This window comes from Pan paniscus, chromosome 2, assembly GCF_029289425.2.
Source record: "Pan paniscus chromosome 2, NHGRI_mPanPan1-v2.0_pri, whole genome shotgun sequence".
NCBI lineage: Eukaryota > Metazoa > Chordata > Mammalia > Primates > Hominidae > Pan > Pan paniscus.
Window position 1 is genome coordinate 60,558,337 of NC_085926.1, and position 22,136 is coordinate 60,580,472.

Below are 22,136 nucleotides of genomic sequence, written 5' to 3' on the forward strand. Positions count from 1 at the left end.
AGGAACTGGGCCCAATATCATTACAACAATACTGCAAGGTCCCCCTTCATCCCAATGCCACAATCTAGACTTTGTTTTTAGGAATATATTTTAGGAATAATAAATACAAAAGAAAAAATAAATCCTAAATTATGAACATCCTTATTTGGTTTTGCAAGTCAGTCAAAGTCATGTAAAGAGAGAGACCTAGGCATTATCAGGAAATAACTATCTTGAATTAGTCTGTAACAATTTCTTCTCATTGAGTATTTTTGTGTTTCCCTTCTCTTCATAATAGGTAACATGATTTCCTATTTAAAACGGTGGCAGAGTTTCCCTTAAAAACAAATTTATGTTTTAAAAGTGAGTTGATTCAAATAAATATTAAATATGTTAATGCATATGCTGGTCACGCACGATTGGGAAAAAAAAAAAAGTATATAAATGTCCTGGAGACTTCTGGTAGATTTTCTGCTGTTCCTACTCTGAATGGACATGGATCATTTTCATGCCACTTTGGGGATTGATGCATGACTCCTGGTGCTTCCAAACTGCCTCAAAAGAAAATAGCATTCCACCTGACAGGTGCATGAACTCAAGTCTTTCTCATGTATGGGAGGCATAAGTATGTCCATCCAACAAATCTGCCAGCATTGCCTTTATTCTGGTACTGTCTAAGGCTGCCTATTCCCTTCTGCACAGAGTTCAGCCTTTTGCTTCCTTTTTTTTTCTTTTTTTTTCTTTTTTTTTTGAGACTGAGTCTAGCTGTGTCGCCCAGGCTGGAGTGCAGTGGCGCCATCTCAGCTCACTGCAATCTCCGCCTCTCGGGTTCAAGTGATTCTCCTGCCTCAGCCTCCTGAGTAGCTGGGATTACAGGTGTGTGCCACCGCACCCAGCTAAATTTTTTTGTATTTTTAGTACAGATGGGGTTTAACCATGTTGGTTAGACTGGTCTTAAACTCCTGACCTTGTGATCCACCCGCCTCGGCCTCCCACAGTGCTGGGATTACAGGCATGACCCACTGCACCCGGCCCTTAGCCTTTTGCTTCTTATGGAAAAGCATTCTTCATTGTTTCATCCACTAGGCTTAGGCAAGTACCACCCTAACTCTCAAATAGCATTTCCATCTGGGCAACCTTCTTCACGTTGTCTTTGTTCCTGGAATGTGCCTCAAAGGTCTGATTTCTTAGGTGCCAAGCAGAGTAAAACTTCTAATCTTCCTTGTATCAATCCGGAGTTCTTGCTATCTCAACAATATACTGCATACCCAAAGCACATGCATAAAATAAAGTTTATTACAACAAGATTTTGTTTGCAGAAGGAAGATTAGACTGATTGAATACATTGTTCTACACTGATTTTAATTGGTGCTATAATCTGATCTGTCTCTAACCAGCTAATCGGTATTTAATCGGTTGCTTTAATTTTATTACAAAGCAGCTAGAATGCAGCTGTAGCTAGAGACCACACAGTAAATAAACTACATTATTATTATATTTATGCATATGAGTTTTATTCTGCTTGTGTCAAAATTATACTCACTTCCACTCCCCTCCTAATTTGTTTGTATTAAACCATTATTGTACACTTGCATAGTGGGAAGAGTTAAAAAATGTCTTTTTATTGCCAAGTGTAAGTTATGTGATAAGTTTCCAGATGTACCCACCTTCATTTGCCAAACAATCTTCTGATTCGTTTAAATATTTATACAGTGCTTCAATTACTGACATTGTTTCTATTAATTAATGATATTAGGGTTTAATTCTACAGAATACACAAATAGAAACAGAACAAATTCATGCATAAAAAAGAATCTGATATGATCACCCTGAATGTAGTTTCATGCTAGAGTTTCTACGCAATTCCCCAGAGAATGAAGCATACCAGCATTAATAAAACTCTAAGTGTTTTAGGGGCTTTGAACATGGGTGCGATAGGTTCCAAAGCCCTATGTAAGTATTTGAACAACTTGACCTTATTTCAGCTTCTTGAGAGAACTATTAGGGACAGTCACAGAATCAACATGAAAAATTATTAAGTACCCACATACTGCCTGCCTGAAAGGACTCAGACAACTACAGCAAACTTCGAAAAAATATTAATAATATCAAAACACCTTGCGGCTGCTCTTTTAGATCGCTACACATTTTTAAGAGGTAATTTACTGGAAGCTCTCTTTTGCTCTTTCCTGTCATTTCAGCTGTGCAAGAACACAATGCTCTCACCCTACGCCAGTCTGGAGAGCTTTGCTTTTCTCCTGGGAGGAGGCATGGTGCAATGATGAGAAGAAGGGCTTAGCAGCAGGCCGACCCTGGCTCCAGTCCCAGCTTTTACATACTCCCTGAATGACATCAGGCCATGTACTCTTAAGCCTCAATTTCCTCATCTGTAAAATAGGAGTCATCACAGCTACTCTGATATTAGTGTGAGGATTAAATGAGACAACACCATAAGGCTCTAGCCAAGGGGTCCAGCTGTTCCTTTGGCTACTGTGATCTCAGGCTCATTTAGCCCAGTAATTGTGGCTCATCTCATAGTTGTCTTCTCATCCTGCTGAGATTCATTTATTTAACAAATGTTTATTGGGTACTGATGGGGGTGCCAAGCATGGGCTAGAAACCTGGAACACAACACTGAAGGTCCAGTTTGCAACACAAAGTCCAGTTGGTCCAATGAGAAAGAGGATTAGATTTGCCTTTTAACAAAACATTCCTAGGTAGATGTTTATGGTAAAGCCAATATCAAGCCAAGTATCACAGAAATATATGGCAGGACATTAATGCCTAGTGTTCCATTATAGGAACGCTAAGCATGTGCGAGTTATTCATAACCTACAGCTCAAGGTCATCACCAAGGTCTGATTTTTCACTCATGCAAAAATTCAAAAAACTGAAACCTCTGGCATAAACGGGTTAAGGAAGGGAAGGCCCCTTAGTCCAAGCCTTTCCTTATAAAGGTAAGGAAAGAAACCATTGTTCCTCATCAGCATCAGAGCAATACCTGTTGTTTACATAGTATTTTGCCATCTGTGATGATTTTTATGTAGTGTAAGACAAGGACTTTCTAACGTTCAGCTCTATACTAGACCAGGTCCAAAAATCTACCTGAGTATCACTACCTCTGTCACTGAACTACTGTGACTCAATAACAGGATAAGATGGCTAACAAAAGATGCCCTCGTAGGAGGAACTATCCAGTAGTTTGATTTCATACTTGTCCTAAACTTTTAAACTTGTTCTACCCACATGTCACAGATATGGAGGTTAGTGAAAACTACCTGTGTGTGTACAGAGTAGCTGGGAGGACATTTTGGCTCTGTTCTAGGCAGTCATGTAGGGCCCCCTTACTTTGCTCCTGCAGAGGGTCCTGATACTGTCACTGTTCTGCTCAGCTTCAAAACTCTCAGCAGGATGTCCCATTCCTCACCTAGCCCTCACCTGCTCTACCTAATGATGCTCAATCACTGAACTGGCCCAGAAATAATACCTGCCTATCCTGACTTCTTACCCAAACCTGGGGCTACCTCCCTGACTGGCATCCTAGGGGGGCTCTCCATGGCCTTTAGTGAAGTGGTCAAAGAGAAGGGTCAACTCTTTATACAAAAGAAAAATGAGTCATGAGCTAACTGTGAAACTCTCAATAAGTCACATATTCTCTGATCTCCATTTCCCAAATCACACAAATTGAGAGCCATCTAAATTGCCTTCCAACTCTGAGACTCTATGGATATACATACATGAATCATCATAGCAAATATATATCTATTATAGAAGCTAAAGGAATCTTCTCACTTTCTCCAATTAGTACCAACTAGATTACTCCACAAAAGATACTTGACCTTGTTAAAACAAAAAGCAAAACAAAAATACTCTTTTACACTATTATCAGGAAATCTATGCCTGGCTTTAGGAGCAGAGTATAAATATTTGGTTATTGGATACTTTTCAATTTTGGGGAAAAGGTATATCTATTGCTTAAAAACATTTGTGCCCTTCTTATAGCCAGGTCACCCATTCCAAGGCTGAAGAAAATAAATTGAAGTGGTGGTAAAAGTTAGTTAGATTTCAGAATCTTTAAAAGAAGGGATATCATTCATCTCTGGCTAGATAACTCTGTAAAAGATCTATCTGTAAGAACAGAAAATGCTCTTATAAGAACTTTGAGACTAGATAAACAAATGCATGCCACACAGACCACCACTCCCATCTCCTCAGGCTGTGGCAGACATTATTAATCAATAACAGAATCCTTCCCACTATGTCTATACACAGCCTTCAAATGGCTCTCAATGCAGTATCTCAGGTAACTGCCAGCAACGAATCATATTTGGCATGAATGATAAAAGGTATTTGGAATCCCTGGCTTTATGACTTTGACTCTGTTACCCTGACTGCCATTTAGAGGATTAACAGCCAAGAATGTCACAGTGTCATTATTTAAATAAAATAGAAAGGGATCTTTCCTGCAGGAACATGCCTCTGAATATTAGTAGGGGATTTCAAGCTTGAAACTCTCCAGAAGTTTCTTTTTCATCACTCTAATGCTTGACTTTTTCTTCCTCTGCCCCCTCCTTCCTTATGAACTCTCAAGGTTACTTACAGGTCAGAAGGGTCTTCAGGTTGAGTTCTGGCCAAAATTTGTAGCATTTCCAAGTCTCACTTCACTGAATGAGTACAACCCTGAGACCTGTCTGGGAACATGGAGTGAGACAGAAACTAAGAGAACCACCACTGCTGAGGCAGGGAGGGATGGCCTGGTGATACACAGGAAAGGTAAGTGTGGCAGTGCAGTGAGAGATGGGCTGGGGAGTAAGGTAGACAAAGGGATCTAAAGAGTGGAGTCCAAAAGCACAATGACACAAAGTGAGTGAAGCTCAGGGTTTAGCAAGTTAACATGAAAACCCTAGCTCCTGAATGAAGAGTACCTTTTGCATGGAGCCTGGATTATCTTTTCTGCTTATATCTTTCTTTTCTCCTCCCTCCAGCCCTTCCCTCCTTCCTATATGCTCCATTTTCAACTCCCTTTATATTCCTTCATCCTTCTCTCCCTACTTCCTTTTCTTTAACTTCCATTTCTTTCTTTTTCTGTCATTCCTACATTTCCCTTTTTCTCTCATTCTCCCTTGTCTAAGCTTTAGACAACCCTGCTCACTAGCTCCTTGGCCTTTAAGAGCTTATAAGGGCTAAGGGGCTACTAGTAGCTTCTCCCCATGTAACATATCACACAGGTATCTTGGAGGGACAAAGTGAGGCTTGAGACTCCTGGATGCTACACAGCAGAGGTAAGGGCTCAGCTACCCAAGAGAAGAAATGAGTGAAGTAGGAAGCAGAGGTGAAAAGAGTATATCAGCTCAACAGGATCAACAAAGTCCAGGAACACTGTCAAAATAAGCTTGGCAGAAAATCAACAGAGCAGAGAACAGCATGAAACATGAAGTGATACAGGTTGTGGGTGGGTGGAGAAAGAGAAATACAAGGCAAGCAAAGTGGCAGCATTAATAAGCAGCCATGACTGGACACAGACCTGAAGATGGATATTAGGAAGTAGGTGCCCCTGAGAATGAGAATAAAAACCAAAGTGATGAACTGTGCCTTTGTAACACCTGACACAAAAGAAAAGAGGTATGCCAGTTAAATGGCAGCACCATGTACAGAAATGAGTAGATATTTCCTGGTTTTGCTTAATATCGCTCTGGAAGCACAGAATTCATGTTCTAAGACTTAAGAATAACCTAAATCAGCCCAGTGTGGTGGCTCACACCTATAATCCCAGCACTTTGGAGGTGGATGGATGACCTGAGGTCAGGGGTTTGAGACCAGCCTGGCCAACATGGCAAAACTCCATCTCTAATAAAAATACACAAACTATCTGGGCATGGTGGCAGATGCCTCTAATCCCAACTACTCAGAAGCCTAAGTCAGGAGAATCGCTTGAACCCAGGAGGCAGAGGTTGCAGTGAGACGAGATGGATCACGTCATTGCACTCCAGCCTGGACAACAAGAACAAAACACCTCAAAAAATATTAAATAAATAAATAAATAACCTAAGTCTATTTGGGTGCCAAAAAATGTGTATTCTATTTGGACATAACAGTGGATTGACAGCATAGAAATGATTTATTAAACCCATCCTACTGGACCTGAAGGTGAACCCCATCGTAACAGGGTGCCTGGTAGAGTCATTCTTAACTAGCCATCGATTTGTAAAAAATTGTAAAAGTTTTTTTTGTTTGTTTTTTTTTTTTTTTTTTTTTTTTTTTTTTTTTGAGATGGAGTCCTGCTCTGTCACCAGGCTGGAGTGCAGTGGCATGATCTCGGCTCACTACAACCTCTGCCTCCCAGGTTCGAGCAATTCTCCTACCTCAGTCTCCCGGGTAGCTGGGACTGCAGGCGCCCACCACCACGCCCGGCTAATTTTTGTACTATTAGTAGAGACAGGGTTTCACCACGTTGGCCAGAATGGTCTCGATCTCTTGACCTCGTGATCTGCCTGCCTTGGCCTCCCGAAGTGCTGGGATTACAGTAAAAATTTCTTATATCAAATGACCGTTCTTGAATTGTTACCTTGGATTAACAGGGAGCAAATATTGGCATTTCCACACAGCAATCTACTATCTGGGGATAATCTAGCTTTCCTGGAGGGATGGAAACAAAGTGCATAATAGTTGTTTACCAATCATATAATATCAGACACCAATAATTTGTCATTCACTCTAGTGTTCTACAATCATTAAAGGAGCTATTCAACTGCTCTCAGACATACCAGCTATGATCATGTAGGAAATGTGATTCCGTGGGCTGAATGTACCAACTCTTCACTAACATCTCAATACTCTAGACTGAAGTTAATGACCAGTGCAAGCCACCAGAGTATTACAGTAAAAGAACAGCAGTAAAAAGGCCTTAATAAATCAGAAATTTAAATTGGCTATTCATTTTAGTTACAGCCATTCGTCAGAGCAAAGTGATGGTCCAATTCACCTATGCAGTAACTTACATTGATCATAACAGTATTTTAAGTAATATCATCAATTTATTAAGCAAATATTTGAGTAATACCTACTATGTGCACGACCCTCTGCCAGATGCTGAAAGATATATTCAGACATAAAAGAAACAATCTTCAGCTTTAAGAAACTTGTAATCCAGTAGGAGAAAAAGACATTTTGTAGAAGTCTTATTCAAATAAAATATGATTACATAAGATAAGGCTCCATCTAAGCTCTCTGCATTGCAAAGCTGATGGCAAGAACTACATTTCCCAGAATACTCTTCCCTGAATGGTTCAAGTGAAGTTTACCAATAAGAATAGAGTGAGATGTGGAAGAAAAAGAGATAAAGAAACTGTTCTTTGGAAGTCAGACAAATGTGCACAAATGAAGTCTTCCTCATTGCTGTACATTGAGAGATGTCCCTGCTTTCCTTATCGAAACTCTGATCTGTCTATGAGTTATTAACACCCTTGTCAGTAATATCACTTGTCATTAGGTCACAATTCTTGGGACTACAATTGTCTAGGTTCTTCTATTCCACATGCTTTGTTTCTGTGCATGTTGAGTCCAACATGTGTGTATATTTTATGTAGTGTCACCTGTTTGTATATCCACAAGACCTATTTACACAACACCTGTTACAAAAACTCACCCCAGATGTTTTCTTGTTTGTTCAGTTTAATTTATTATACAAATCTTCACATTTGAAAATATAAGCAAAAGTGATTCTAAGCCACTACAGGAAATTCACAAAAGCAACACCTGGTGTCAACATATTTCATCACATTTTAATGATTATGATGTGCACAGGTGTGCTGAAAGTTTCTCCTCCATACTCTGATTCTTTTTAAAAATTTTTTTAATTATACAAGTAATACACTTCTAGAACTAATAAGCAATCATAGCAAGCCTGTGGGACAAAAGTTAATATACAAAGTCAATTATCTTCTTATTGCTAGCAATGAACAATTGGGACTTGAAATTAAAAACACAGTACCATTTACATTAATGCCAAAAATTTAAATACTTAGGTATAAATCAAACATGTGAAATATCTATATAAGGAAAACTATAAAACTTTGCTGAAAGATATACAAAAGATCTAAGAAAAAGGAAAGCTATCCACATACGCAGACAGGAAGTCTCAATATTGTCAAGATATCCGTTCTTCTCAACTTGACCTATAGATTCAATGCAACCTCAGTTTTAAAAATCCCAAGCCAAAGTAAAAGCCATCTACGGCACACAGCATTCCGAAAGGTTTGGGCTGCCTGACTATTATGGCACCAAGAAATCTCTGGTATATGAGAACTTTCACTTTAATTCAAGATGTTGGATGACCTGATTTTCAGCAGAAATGCTCTTCAAATCAGTTTCACTTAAGCTTTTTGGTGTGAAGTGAAACGATGCAGACAATGAGCCTTTGGAGAATGAGGAACCACTGAATAACTTACTATGGAAGTGGATACTGACATGGCAAAGAAACGACAGCCTGGAGTTTTTAATAGAATGTTCCCAATGAGCAGGACCTGAAGATGTTTCTTCGTTCCAAAGGAGTTAGCAAAGAAGTGATTGTTAGCATCATATCAAAATAACTACAAGCTATAACACACACTCTTGAACGTCTTTCAAAACAATGGGATCTATGAAGGATTATGATATCAGATCTTGATACTGTAAATATTTTGGGCCATTCTCCTGAATGCTTTCTTTTGTCCCATGAAAACCTAAACTTTGGGATTCTATGAGTTCCTCTACTTAGCTGGATTTACCTGTAAATGCCTTTGTTGATTGTTGACCAATGTCCCTTGTACTTTTTCCAATAGTCTCGATCTGAATAAACAGATGGTTAAAGTTTTGCAGGAAGTATATTTTTCATTGGGTCACAATGATCCCACAGATTTTGTAAGAAAGATGATTTTTTAAAACCCTTTCATCTTAATTCAGAGCACCAAGCAGGTAAAAGCTACCAGTGAATTTTTACAGGCAAGTTTCAATTTGAACAGTAGAGAATTGCTATTTCTAATATGTGGTCCAGGAGCCAAAATCCTAGACCTTTCCAATGACTATGCCAAAACAAACTACACAAATATCAAACAGAAGCTGTTTTCTCTCTGAGGTACTGAAGAAGAGGTACAAAAGCTTGCCTTAAGTTATCCAGATGTGGGGAAAAAAAGTTATCCAGATGCGATCTTTTGGCAGAGAAAAAGTTTAGTGAGAAAAATATTTTAGCTTGGTGCAAAAGTAACTATGGTTTTTGCCCAAAAACCATAGTTACTTTTGCACCAATCTAATGGATTGTCTCATAGAAGAATAAATTAGCCTTTTGTGAAAGTAATTTGTGATAACTGAAAAATCCTTGGGTTCTGGATTCAAGCATAAGTACTTTATAAAGTCAAATCAAAGAATTAGTAAATGCTGGCTGTAATTTGAGGACATCAAGAATCACTCTTCTACTCTGGAGTTAAAAAAAAAAAGATACAAAGTAAATTTAAAAAGTTAAGCAGAACACTGGGGAATTTTTGAAAGCCAGTCATATAATGTAGTGGTATCTTTTCATTTTGAATTTGGGCCTTTCAAAAAGGAGGGGTATGATTTCTTAACCACAGATATATATATGTAATGATTCTTTGGCTATTTTGTTTTACAGGTTTATGAAAACTCATGGTTGATATGCTCAGGTGTAGTCCTCCTAGCTACCTATTTTCCAGTTTGAATTACTCCAACGTACCATTATTTGATACAGGCTGTGCTGCTGTAGAGATGGTAGTGCCATGGTGGTTTGCTACACAGATCATCCCATCACCTAGGTATTAAGCCCAGCATCCATTAGTTACTCTTCCTTATGCTCTCCCTCCCCGCAGCACCCCTCCAACAGGCCCCAGTGTGTGTTGTTCCCTCCATGTGTTGACGTGTTCTCATTATTCAGCTCCCTGTTGTAAGTGAGAACATGTGGTGCTTGGTTTTCCGTTCCTGCGTTAATTTGCTGAGGGCAAAACCTGATTACTTTGAAAACAAGTTCTACTGTGGCAGGCAGAATCATGGCCACACCTAAAGATGTCAACGTTTTAATTTGAAGAAGCTGCGAATATGTTATGCAAAAAGATTTTGCAAATGTGATTAAGTTGAAATTTGATTAAGTTAAGGGCCTTGAGATGACCTTGAATCATCTGAGTGGACCTAATATAATGCTAAGGGTCCTTAAAAGTGGAAGGAGGAGGCAAAAGAGGTCAGAATGATGCTGTATAAGACAGACTTGACCACTTTGAAGGAGGTGAAAAGGAAGCTTTGAAGAAGGAAGGGACCATAAGCCAAAGAATGCAGGGGGCCACATAGAAAACTGAAAAGCCAATGAAACAGAATCTCCCCTAAAGGCCCCAAAAAGGAATGCAGTACGGCTGGTACCTTTTCAGCCCAGTGGGCCCAGTATCATACTTCTGTCCTACAGAACCACAGGATGATAAATTTGTGTTGTTTGAAGCCACTGAGTCTGATAATTTGTTACAGCAGCAAAGATTAACATAGCAACTAAGTAGATGATTTGTTGCATTATAGATGGTCACAAAATACAATCCTTTAGTATCATGTATTTTTTCCTCTTACAAGAGTAATTACATTTAAAAAAGCTATCTACCGTTCTAGAATCACTGTCATTGTTTATAATAAAGTCCTTTAAATGTGCGCATAAAAAACTAAATGTGAATAAAATGTAAATAAAGGAATATTTTTGCCTAATAAATACAAATAAAATGAAAATCCCAGCAACCTGTTTTGTGGATATTAACAAACTGATTCTAAAGTGTACATGGAAAAGCAAAAGAGCCAGAATATGCAAGACAATATTAAATGAGAAGAACAAAGTAGGAGCACTGACACTATCCGACTTCAAGAGTTACAACAAAGCTATAGTAATTGAAACAGTGTGGTATTGGCAAAAGCCACCAAATACATCAGTGAAACAGAAGAGAAAGCCCAGATAGTCTTTTCCACAAATGGATCTAGAACAAATGGATACCCACATGCAAAAAAAAAAAAAAAAAAAAAAAGAATCTAGACAAAGACCTCACACTATTCACAAAAATTGACTCAAAACGAATCACAGACCTAAATTTAAAATATAAAACCATGGAACTCCTAGAAAATAATGTACAAGAAAGTTCAGCTGATCTTGAGCATGAAAGTGACTTTTTATATATAATACCAAAGGTGCAATCCATGAAAGAAATCATTGATAAGCTAGACTTCATTAAAATTGAAAACTTCTCCTTGATATAAGACTCTGTCAACTGAGAAAGACAAGCCAAAGGCTAGGAGAAAATATTTGCAAGAAACATGTGTGATAAAGAACTGTTATCCAAAATATTTTTTTTAAAGTCTTAAAACTCATTAAGAAAAATAATTTTAAAATGGGCAAAAGACTTGAACAGACACCTCACCAAAAAATACATACAGATGGAATATGGGCATATGAAAAGAAGCTCAACATATATTATTAGGATATTGCAAATTAAAACAATGATACCACTATGTACCTATTAGAATTGTGAAAATTCAAAACAATGACAACACCAAGTGCTAGTGAGGATGTGGGGCAACAGAACTCACATTCACTGTGGATGGGAATGCAAAATGATATAGCAACCTCAGAAGACCCGCAATATTTTACAAACTGAAACGTACTCTTACCATACAATCCAGCAATTATAATCCTTGGTATTTACCCAAAGTAGTTGAAAACTTATTTCTACACAAAAACCTGCACACAGATGTTTATAGTAACTTTATTCAAAATTGCCAAAACCTGGAAGTAATTGAGATGACCTTCAGTAAGTGAATGAATAAACAAATCATGGTATACGCAGACCATTATTCAGCCATACTAAAAAGAAATGAGCTGTTGAGCCACAGAAAGACATGGAGTTACACTTTACAGGCATACTGCGAAGCAAAAGGAGCCAAATTTTAAGGGCTGCATACTGTGTGATTCCAATGATGTGATACATTGGAAAAAAAAAAAAACTATGAAGAGAATACAAAGATCAATGGTTTGCAAGGGCTCAGAGGAGGGGGAGGGAAAGAGGCATGGCTAGATAGAACATAGGGGATTTTTTAGGGCAGTAAAACTATTCTGAATGATATAACAGTGGTTGCATGTCATTCAACAGCTGTCAAAACCCATAGGATGTACAATGCAGACTGAACCATAACATAACCTACAGACTTGGTTAATAATAGTGTATCAAAATTGGCTCATCAAATGTAAAAAATATACCACACTAATGCAAGTGTTAATTATAAAGGAAACTGGGGGAGTGGTGGGGCATAGGCAAACTCTGCACTCGTTGCTCAATTTTTCTGTAAACCTAAAATTGTTAAAAAATAAATAGTGTATTGATTTCTTAAAACCAAATAATATATAAATAGCCTTATAAAAAATGTCAAACCACTCAGAAGTATCCAGACTAAAACATTTAACTCCCAAGTGATGTTTTCACACCAATCCTTTCATTCCTGGGGCAAATGCTCCTCACAGTTTGGTATTTATGCTTCCAGTACACTTTTGATTTTTTTTTTTTTTTTTTTTTGAGATGGAGTCTCACATGGTCACCTAGGCTGGAGTGCAGTGGCACTATCTGGACACACCACAACCTCCACCTCCTGGATTCAAGCAATTCTCCTACCTCAGCCTCCCAAGTACCTGTGATTACAGGTGCCCACGACCACGCCTAGCTACTTTTTTGTATTTTTAGTAGAGACAGGGTTTACATTACAATGGCCAGGCTGGTCTCAAACTCCTGACCTCATGATCTGCCCGCCTCAGCCTCCCAAAGTGCTGGGATTACAGCCACGAGCTACCGTGCCCAGCCCCAGTCTAATTTTTAATATGCTTACTATTACACTTATTTCCAAAAAGTGTTCAAACATAAATGGAACCATTTTATAAATATCATTCTGAAATTTGGGCAGTTCCTTAAAGCAACTACTAGTGACTGCACTGAGCATTATGTGAAAAAAAAAACTCCAGAAAATACATGTGCAAGGTGGTCACTATACAAACAAACTTTTGTCTTTCCAGAGCATTGTACAGCAATAGTCACATAGTATGGGCTCTAGAAATACTTGAGTGGTTGGCAATTAAGTCAAGATGAAAAGGAATCAGGCCATTAAAATATAGCTACAACTGGGAGGCTGAGGAGGGAAGATCGCTGGAGCACAGGAGATTAAGGGTACAGGGAGCTATGATCATGCCACTGGACTCCAGCCTGGGTGACAGAGTGAGACACTCTCAAAAAAAAAAAAAAAATACAATTACATGGTCTGACAGTTAAATTCTAGAGAGAATCAACCTTTCATCCACACAGCTAGTATGCCAATGAGGTGTCCACTGAGTAGGGAGAATTAACCCTCTGCATTTTTCTTAAGGATTTGAGGTCTCTTAGCTACACAAACATAGGAATTGTTATCCCCATCTTAGATGCAAGAAAGCTGGGAGTCAGGGAGCTTAAATAACTTGCTTGAGATGACTCAATGATTGGTGATGGAGTCAAGATTGAAAACCCGGGCAAGCCTCCATGTCTCATGGTGCCCCTAAAAGTACTTTCTACAGGTAACAAGCACCCAAGTGGTCTTTTCCTCATCAGTCCCAAATTGGCCAAAAAGATCATTTGTGACCAACTGGAACAGGATTATATCCATATCTCAATTAAAACCATGTTTCCATTTGTCCCCTTTCTTAAAGCAAATCACAGTTATGTGGATTTTTTGAAAGGTACAAATCTAGGTTTTTTTTTTTGTTTTTTTTTTTTTAACACATTCTGGTACTCAGTTGCTTAGGAAACTGCTTTTGTCATTAGGTGGGAAGGACTAACACACTTAAGAGAGAGAAAGGCAAAGGGGGAATATATAGTAAACCCAGTGCTGATGTGAATTGTATCCACAGGGACTATAACAAAACAATCACAACTCAAAGGGAAAAGGAGCTTTTGAGTGGGTTGTGAAATAAGCTATTAAGTCATGCAAATAAATCCAATGTCAGCACTTCAGCCTGGGCTGATTGGATGCATGCATTAAAACTCATACTTCATAAGAATTTAAGGCCTCTGGTGTTCTCAGTTTTTCTTCTTTTTCACTTTGGGGTTTTTTGGTTGGAGGGAGGCATTTCTAGAGAAAGCTTGCCTGCTTTACGCTAGAACAGCTCATGAAGTAGAGAATTTGTGCATCAAGGTTTGAAACAATACATTATTCCAAGACCTTGTCCTTCATCAGTAGTTTCAGCCTTTGCCACATTTCTGAGCTCCATGCTCAAAAGAAGCATCTCTTCTCCCAGGCTCCTGCACCCAACCAGGCAGGGATCCAACATTCAGGTAATTCAGACAGTACACACATTCATGACTTCAAGACGCTGCTGTTGACAGTCGTATACCTTAACTTGCAGTGGGTGCAAACATAATCAGCCTTTTCTCCCACGAAGCCCATCTTTAGAAGCACTGTGAGATTTTTGCCTGTCTTGTTCAAGACCATACCTACAGTGCCTAGTGCAGGACCTGGCACACATAGTAGATACGTAACAAGTAATCACTAGTCTGTTACATGAGCAAGAAATAACTTTTTTAATGCAATTGCGTGGCTGATCTATTTGTTACCAAAGTGTAACCTCCCCTGTCCAATATGCCATCACTTTATTTTCCACTGCAAGCACAAGATCTTGCAGCTCAAGAAAGAACTGTGCTACATGGCATGCTCTAAATTCGACATGCCATCTCAATTTAACATGATACTTATGTAAGCCAATAGTCCCACTTTACAGATGAGATATTGGAGCTTTATAGAAATCAAGTAATCTAGCCACAGTCCCAGAGCTAATAAATGATAGAACAAGGATTTATATCCCACCATTTTAGCTGTAAAACATGTTCATTTTTTTCTTTTTAAATCTGTGCTGGGCTGTGTTCTGACCTCAAGTGAAATACTGTATGTTTCTATCACTCAACTCGCACATACCAAAGTTTAAGTCAAGAGCCTTTATGACTTATAAAAAACAATTGCTTGAGAGGCACTGGGTGATACGTAGGCTCAGTTAAAGCAGAAGGAACAGCACTAACATGTCATATTGGTAAGATACAAATTAATTTGCAGTTAGAAATGGACTGTCATGGTAGTAAAACTATGGAAAGAGCAAGGAAGTCCTCGTTTCGGCGTGTCTTCAGGAACACACTGGTTAACCATCTATTTGCCCAACCTGATTTGGTCTTTAAACTTGCCTGAAGAAGCCAGGTGGAGGGAACAGAAGGCTTCTCTCAAGGTCAATGTCTCCCTCCATACCCCCCACTTCAGGATCTCCTATGCATCAGGCACTGTGCTATACAACGAGTAAAACATAGTGTTTGCTTTTGAAAAATTCTACAATACATGAACAGATAATTATGGCAGAACATGCTAAGTACAATGTTACAGTAATACAGAGAAAAACAGAAAAACTGACTCAGAGCACATTCAAAAGGGCTGTTTAATCCATGCCTAAGTGGAGTAAGGAGGCCAAAAGTTAATGAGAGCATCCCAGAGAGAAGAAACGGTAGAGCCAGTGGTGTGAAGGCAAAAGCCAGTAGGACGTATGCAGAGAAGTCCATGCAGTTCAGTGGTGTCAGAATGCAAAATGAGAAGCAAGGAGTGGTAAGAGACAGCAGGAAAGCTTAGCTTACTTTTTAAGTCAGCCATGCTGAGCAGCTTGGGCTTCAACCTGACAATGATGAACACATATTTGACAAGATTTGGCAGAGGACAGGTTGGATATGAAGTTTAGAAAAATCCCTACAGCTGGTGTGGATTTGAATGGAATTGGACAGAAGACCAGCCCAAGTTAGGAAGCTGATGGAGAGTCCCAGCAAAATACAGGAATCTGAGCAAGTTTTATAGTTTTATAAATATAGGAACATGAATGAGAATAGGAATGAAGAGAGAGGATTGCTTTGACAATGATTCCAAAAGTAAAATATTCAAGAAGGGTGGGAATGGAGTCTACCAAGAAGAAAAACTAGATAAAGGCAGAATAAAAACTTGGAATAAATAATATTACTGAAATTACTTAGCAATGTTAATAATGTTAAGTGTGTCTGTGGTAGGCCTTACCCTCTGGCTCTCCATTATTCCATATGTGGTCTTTTCTGACTGGCTTCTTTCACTTAGTGTAATGTTTACAAGGTTCATCCATGTTGTAACATGTATCAGTACTTCATTCCTTTTTTTACAAGATATTGAATTGACAGGATATGCCACATTTGTCCATTCAGAAATTGATAAGACATTTGGCTTGTTTCTGGTTTTTTTTTTTTTTTTTTTTTTTTTTTTTTTTTTTTTTTGAGACAGTCTTGCCCTGTTGCTCAGGCTGGAGTACAATGGCACAATCTCAGCTCACTGCAATCTCCGCCTCTCAGGCTCAAGCAATCCTCCCACTTCAGCCTCCCAAGTATCTGGGACTACAGGCACATGCCACCATGCCTGGCAAATTTTTGTATTTTTTGTAGAGGTGAGGTTTCACCATGTTGCCCAGGCTGGTCTTGAATTTCTGAGCTCAAGTGATCCACCCGCCTCAGCCTCCCAAAATGTTGGGATTCCAGGCATGAACGACCACACCTGGCCTTGTTTCTAGTTTTTAGCAAGTATAATGTTGCTATGAACATTCACGTACAAGCTTTTGAGTGGACATACGTTTTCATTTCTCTTGGGTATATATCTACAAGTGGAATTGCTGAATCATATGGCAATTCGTTTTTCAACCTTTTGGGGAAATGATAGACTGTTTTCCAAAGTGGCTATACCACCTTACATTCTCACCAGCAATGTATGTTCAAGTTCCTTTATGTCTTCTTTTCAATTATAGCCATCCTATGAGGTGATGTGGTATCTCACTATGGTTTTGATTTGTATTTTCTTGATGACTGGTGATGCTGAGTATCTTTTTATGGGCTTATTGGTCATCTGTATATCTTCTTTGGATAAATGTCTATTCAGACCTTTTGTCCATTTTTTAAATTGGGTTTATACAAATATTTATATATTCTAGATACAAGTCTCTTATCAGATATATGATATGTAAGTATTTTATCCTATTCTGTGGAGTTTCTTTTCAGCTTCTGGATGTTATCCATGGAAACACAAAAGTTTTTAATGCTTGTGTCTTTTTCCATTTGTTGCTTGTGTTGTCTTTTTCCATAAGTTGTTAAGACATCATATCTAAAATATTTTGCCTAATCCAAGGCCATTTGTTATGCTTGTTTCCTTCTAAGAGTTTTATAGTTTTAGCTTTTACATTTGGGGCCAAGATTCATTTTGAGATAATCTTTGTATATGGGGCCAGGTAAGGATCCAAATTCATTCTTTTGCATGTGGAGACCTAGTTGCCCCAGAATCATTTGTTTAAAAGGTTGTTACCATGAATTGCCTCGGCAGCCCTTTTGAAAATCAGTTGATAGTAAATGTGAGTTTATTTCTGGAACCTCAGTTCTATGCCATTGATCTTTATTGTTATGTCAGCGCTACACTCTCTTGATCACTGTAGAGTTGTCATGAGTTCTGAAACCAGGAAATCCTCCAACTTCGCACTTTTTTTCAACACTGTTTCAGCTCTTCTCTGGATCCCTTGAATTTCTGTATGATTTTAGGATTATCTTGTCAAGTTTTACAACAATATCTGCTGAGATTTTGATAGGAGTTGCATTGAATCTTTATGGCACTCAACAATTTTTGGCACTTTTAACAATAACTCTTCCAATCTCCGAACATAAAAAGTCTTGCCGTGTATTTAGATATTCTTCAACTTATTTCAAATATACATAAATTCAGAGTTTATATTTTTTGTTGCTTTTAATTTATTCCCAAGTATTTTTTTGATGCCCTCATAAATGGAATTTTCTCAGTTTCATTTTCTGATTGTCTATCACAAGTGAATAGAGAGAATGAGTTTGTGTATATTGTTCTTGTATCCTAAAAACTTGCTCAACTTGTTTATTTCTAATAGGTTTTTTAGTGGATTTAAGATCTTCTATATATAAGATTATGCCATTTATAAATAAATTTGAAAAGTTTTTCTTCTTTTCAAATATGAATGCAGTTTCTTTTTCTTGCCTAATTTCCCTGGTTAGAACTGTTAGACAATGTTGAATGGAAATGGCAAGAGGGGATATCTGTGCCTTCTTCCTTATCTTAGGGGAAAACACTCATTTTTTTTTACTGTTAAGTATGATATGAGCTGTGAATTTTTAATAATGCTTTTTATCAGGTTGAGAAAGTTTCATACTATTCTATTTCCTTGAGTGTTTTTATCATGAAAGGGTGTTAAATGTTTTTCAAATATTTTTTCTATGTCTATTGATATAATCACGTTGCTTTTATCCTTTATTCTATTGATATGCTATATTACATTTATTAGTCTTCATATGTTAAAATGATCTTGCATTTCTGGGATAAATTCCACATGGCCATGGTACAAAATATGTTGCTGGATTGAGTTTGCTTGTCTTCCACTGAGGATTTTTACATCTGTATTGATAAGATATTGGTCTGTAGTTTCCTTGCATTGTGATGTCTATCTGGTTTGGTTAACAGGATGCTATTGGCCTCATAGAATGTATTGATAGTTTTTGGAAGAGTTTCTGAAAAATTGATATTAATTTTTTTAATGTTTGGTAGAATTGGCCAGTGAAGTCATCTGAACTTGGACTTTTATTTGTAGGTAGTTTTTTTATTATAAAAAATATATATTCAGTCTTTTTACTTTTGATGGGTTATTCAGGCTTTATATTTGTAGAATCAGTTTTGTTTGTATCTGTTTAGGAATTTGTTCATTTCTTCCAAGTTATCCAATTCATAGTCATACATTTGTTCATTGTTTTCCCTTGTAATCCTTTTTCTTTCTGCAAGGTGAGTAGTAAGGTCCCCTTTTTTAATTTTTGAGATGGAGTCTCGCTCTGCCACCCAGGCTGGAGTGCAGTGACAGGCTGGAGTGCAGTGGCGGGATCTAGGCTCACTGAAACCTCTGCCTCCCAGGTTCAAGCAATTCTTCTTCCTCAGCCTCCGAGTAGCTGGGACTACAGGCGTGTGCCACCACACCCGGCTAATTTTCGTATTTTTAGTAGAGACGGGGTGTCACCATATTGGCCAGGCTAGTCACAAACTCCTGACCACGTGATCCGCCCACCTCAGCCTCCCAAAGGGCTGGAATTATAGGCGTGAGCCACTGCGCCTGGCCAGGTCCCACTTTTTATTCCTGATTTTAATAATTTAAGTCTTCTTTCTTTCCTGCTTAGTCAGTCTAGGTAAAGTTTTCTCTGGTTTGTTCATCTTTTGAACCAACTCTGGTTACATTGATTCTATTTTTCTATTCTCTATTTCATTAATTTCTGTTCCAACCTTTATTATTTTCTTCTGTTTTGTGTGGTTTACTCATTTTATAGTTTATTAAGGTGAAACATAGGTTACTGATTTGAGATTTTTTAAAAAATACAGGTACTTAATCTATATGTTTCCCTCAAAGCACTGTTTTAGTTGCATTCTATCAGCTGTTATGTTACATCTTCATTTTCATCAATCACATAAAATTGTCATTTTCATTGTAATTTTTTAAATGGACTCATTGGATATTTAGGAGTGCATTGTTTAAGTTCTATGTATTTGCAAGTTTCCAAAAATATGTTAGATTTCTAATTTCACCTTATTGTAGCTAGAGAATATACTTTATATGATTTCAATCACTTGAATATATTGAGGCTTTTATGGCTTAGCATGTGGTATATTTGGAAAATGTTCCATGTACACTTGAGAACAATGAATATTGAAGGTTTTATCTCTTTCCCTGATATTTCTGTTGTCTGCCTCAATTGGCCTCACACCCAGCTGTTATGCTTCACTAATTACTGGATAATCATTCTATTGTTTTGAACAATACCCTAGAGGCATAAATTTCTCCACAGTCCGATCCAATTAAATTCAAGGGCCTTTGGGAGTTAAATCTTCAGGCCAATTTTTCCTTACTCCAGGAGGGCTCTCTTACCTTTACCTTTCTTTGATTCTCTCTGATCATCTAGATAATCGATGGGTTAGCTTGTAGATTTTATAGAGCTACTAGCCTCCTTTTAATTGCTTATCACCACAATGTCTATTACTTTGGAGAATGACCTTAGTTAGACTTGACATTCCCCCCACTGTTTCAAATGAAATCAACTCCTATGAGCTTCAGAGTTCTTATGGACTGCTTCTACCCCTAGCAAAATCTGAGCCTGGAGCTCCAGAGCTGGCAGGCAGAGTAACACCTATACTTTCTGAGTAGGGGACTGGTTGGGGGTGGCAGCCTCTGGCTTTCTTAGCTTGCCTCTCTCAGCATAGAACCTGCCTATGAGTAAGCTGAGGCAAGGGGGACTGGGGCCTCAATATTCTTAGCCTCCCATACCTGGGGTAGAACATCCACCTAATTAGTTGGGGGTAGGTGGAAGAAGGTAATTCCTAAACTTCCAGCCACTCTCACCAAGAACTTAGCCTCTGCAGTTTAGGGCAGAGGGAATGAGAAATTCTAGTGACCTGTTCCTCAGTGAGATACCATATCCCTTGACTGGAAGCTGAGGGGAAAGGGAGCACCATCTCTTTGGCCACATCTGCCCAGAGTGGAGGCTCCATCTCACAGAGCTACATGAAAGGGATAGATAGCAGGCTGTGTCTGACATGCTACAGACTCTCATGTTCTTATAGAGATTCTTCAGATTTGCTCACATAAGTGCTTTTGATTTGTCATATTCCATTACAATAATTTCCAGAGACTTTAAATGAGTTTCTTTATATTTTTCATCAGTTATGGATGTTTTCTGGGAAATGGTCCATGGAACACCTTATTCTGCCATTCTGGAAATAAAACTCCAAGAAACTTCTCCTTAAGCCTCTGAGACTTAGAGGTTGCTTATTACTGCAGGAAAGCCTAGTTTAGCATGATGAAAGCCATGTCTAGTATTAAAGCAGAATTAAAGTCAACTCAAGGAAAGTAAAATGATTTTCCAACTCTATCTTTCTATGATAGGTTCTTGTCCCTTAAAGCTGAGTAGCCGTCACTGGCCAGATTCTAGAATAATGCCCTTCCTGTTTTTCTTTTGTTCTGTTGTCCCCACTTGATTGCTTTAATTTATCTATGTAGACTGCCTCTATTAAGAAGTCCCAAGTTAATGTAGGCTACTTGCAGTCTTTGAAACACAGTGCCCATTTAAAGATGACAATCCTAGAATCATAAGAGCAGGGATACAAACTATTTTATTCACTCTAGTATTCTCAGAGCCTAAAACAGTGTCTGGCTAGCCTGACACTTGATAGCTGCTCCCAAAACCTATTTTTTGAATGAAAGTGTCAGGACCTTGCTCCTGTTCCTTTGTTACACTGGCTGCCCTGGGGATCAAAGCGTATGGGAGGGCTATTTGTCTTATGTTATCTTTCTGAAAGTATCCTCCCAGAGACTGGTTCAAACAGGAACCCTACCTGACTCCTATGTCCTAAAGGACTCTATCAATAAAGTATTCCAAGATTCTTCCAGCCAGGAGGTCCGGCTTCATTTTCGAAGTTATCTCAGAAACCTAAAGTGTGTACTCTGGTATCATTAACTGACGTGACACAACTAGTGTGATTCCATCAGTTTTATAAATGACAACCAGTGTGAGGAAGTCGACACCAAAAGAAGACACTACTGGACAGAATGCAAATGATTTTGAATAATCAGCCTCTACCCTATTCCCCAGGGAGACTAAAATGCCTAAGCAATGCTCTCATTGATCACAAAGGATACATGTTTGTCCTCTTATTTAGAGTTGCAAGAACCCACTCTTTCCAAAGCAATCAAAATCCTATATTAAGGGGACCATGTCTAGAAGCTCTGGAAAATTCCTGGAATAGTAACACAAAAAAGGAGTCACTGTACCACCACCACAAGCCTCTCTGGGAACTAATTGTGTTCTAGATGCAAGAGACACTTAACCCAGCATTTGTCTTAGCAGTGTCTGCCTACTATGTGAGCCTTACGCCATCCCTGAGACTCTGCCAGGCCCCTGCCCATCCACTCAACACTTACAGTTGAACTTTGTCAGGAAATCTAGCTCATCTAGATCTCCAGCTTTCTAATCCTTCCTCTCACCCAAGAC

The 22,136-nt window shown here is 38.4% G+C and overlaps 1 protein-coding gene and 1 pseudogene across 9 annotated transcripts in view; one reads left to right on the forward strand and one right to left on the reverse strand.

The window, feature by feature from the left end:
- Positions 1-22,136, reverse strand: part of FHIT (fragile histidine triad diadenosine triphosphatase) — a 1,503,390-nt gene that overhangs the window by 862,720 nt on the left and 618,534 nt on the right. The window lies entirely within an intron of this gene.
- LOC103784989 (transcription termination factor 1, mitochondrial-like) lies at positions 8,235-9,461 on the forward strand (annotated as a pseudogene).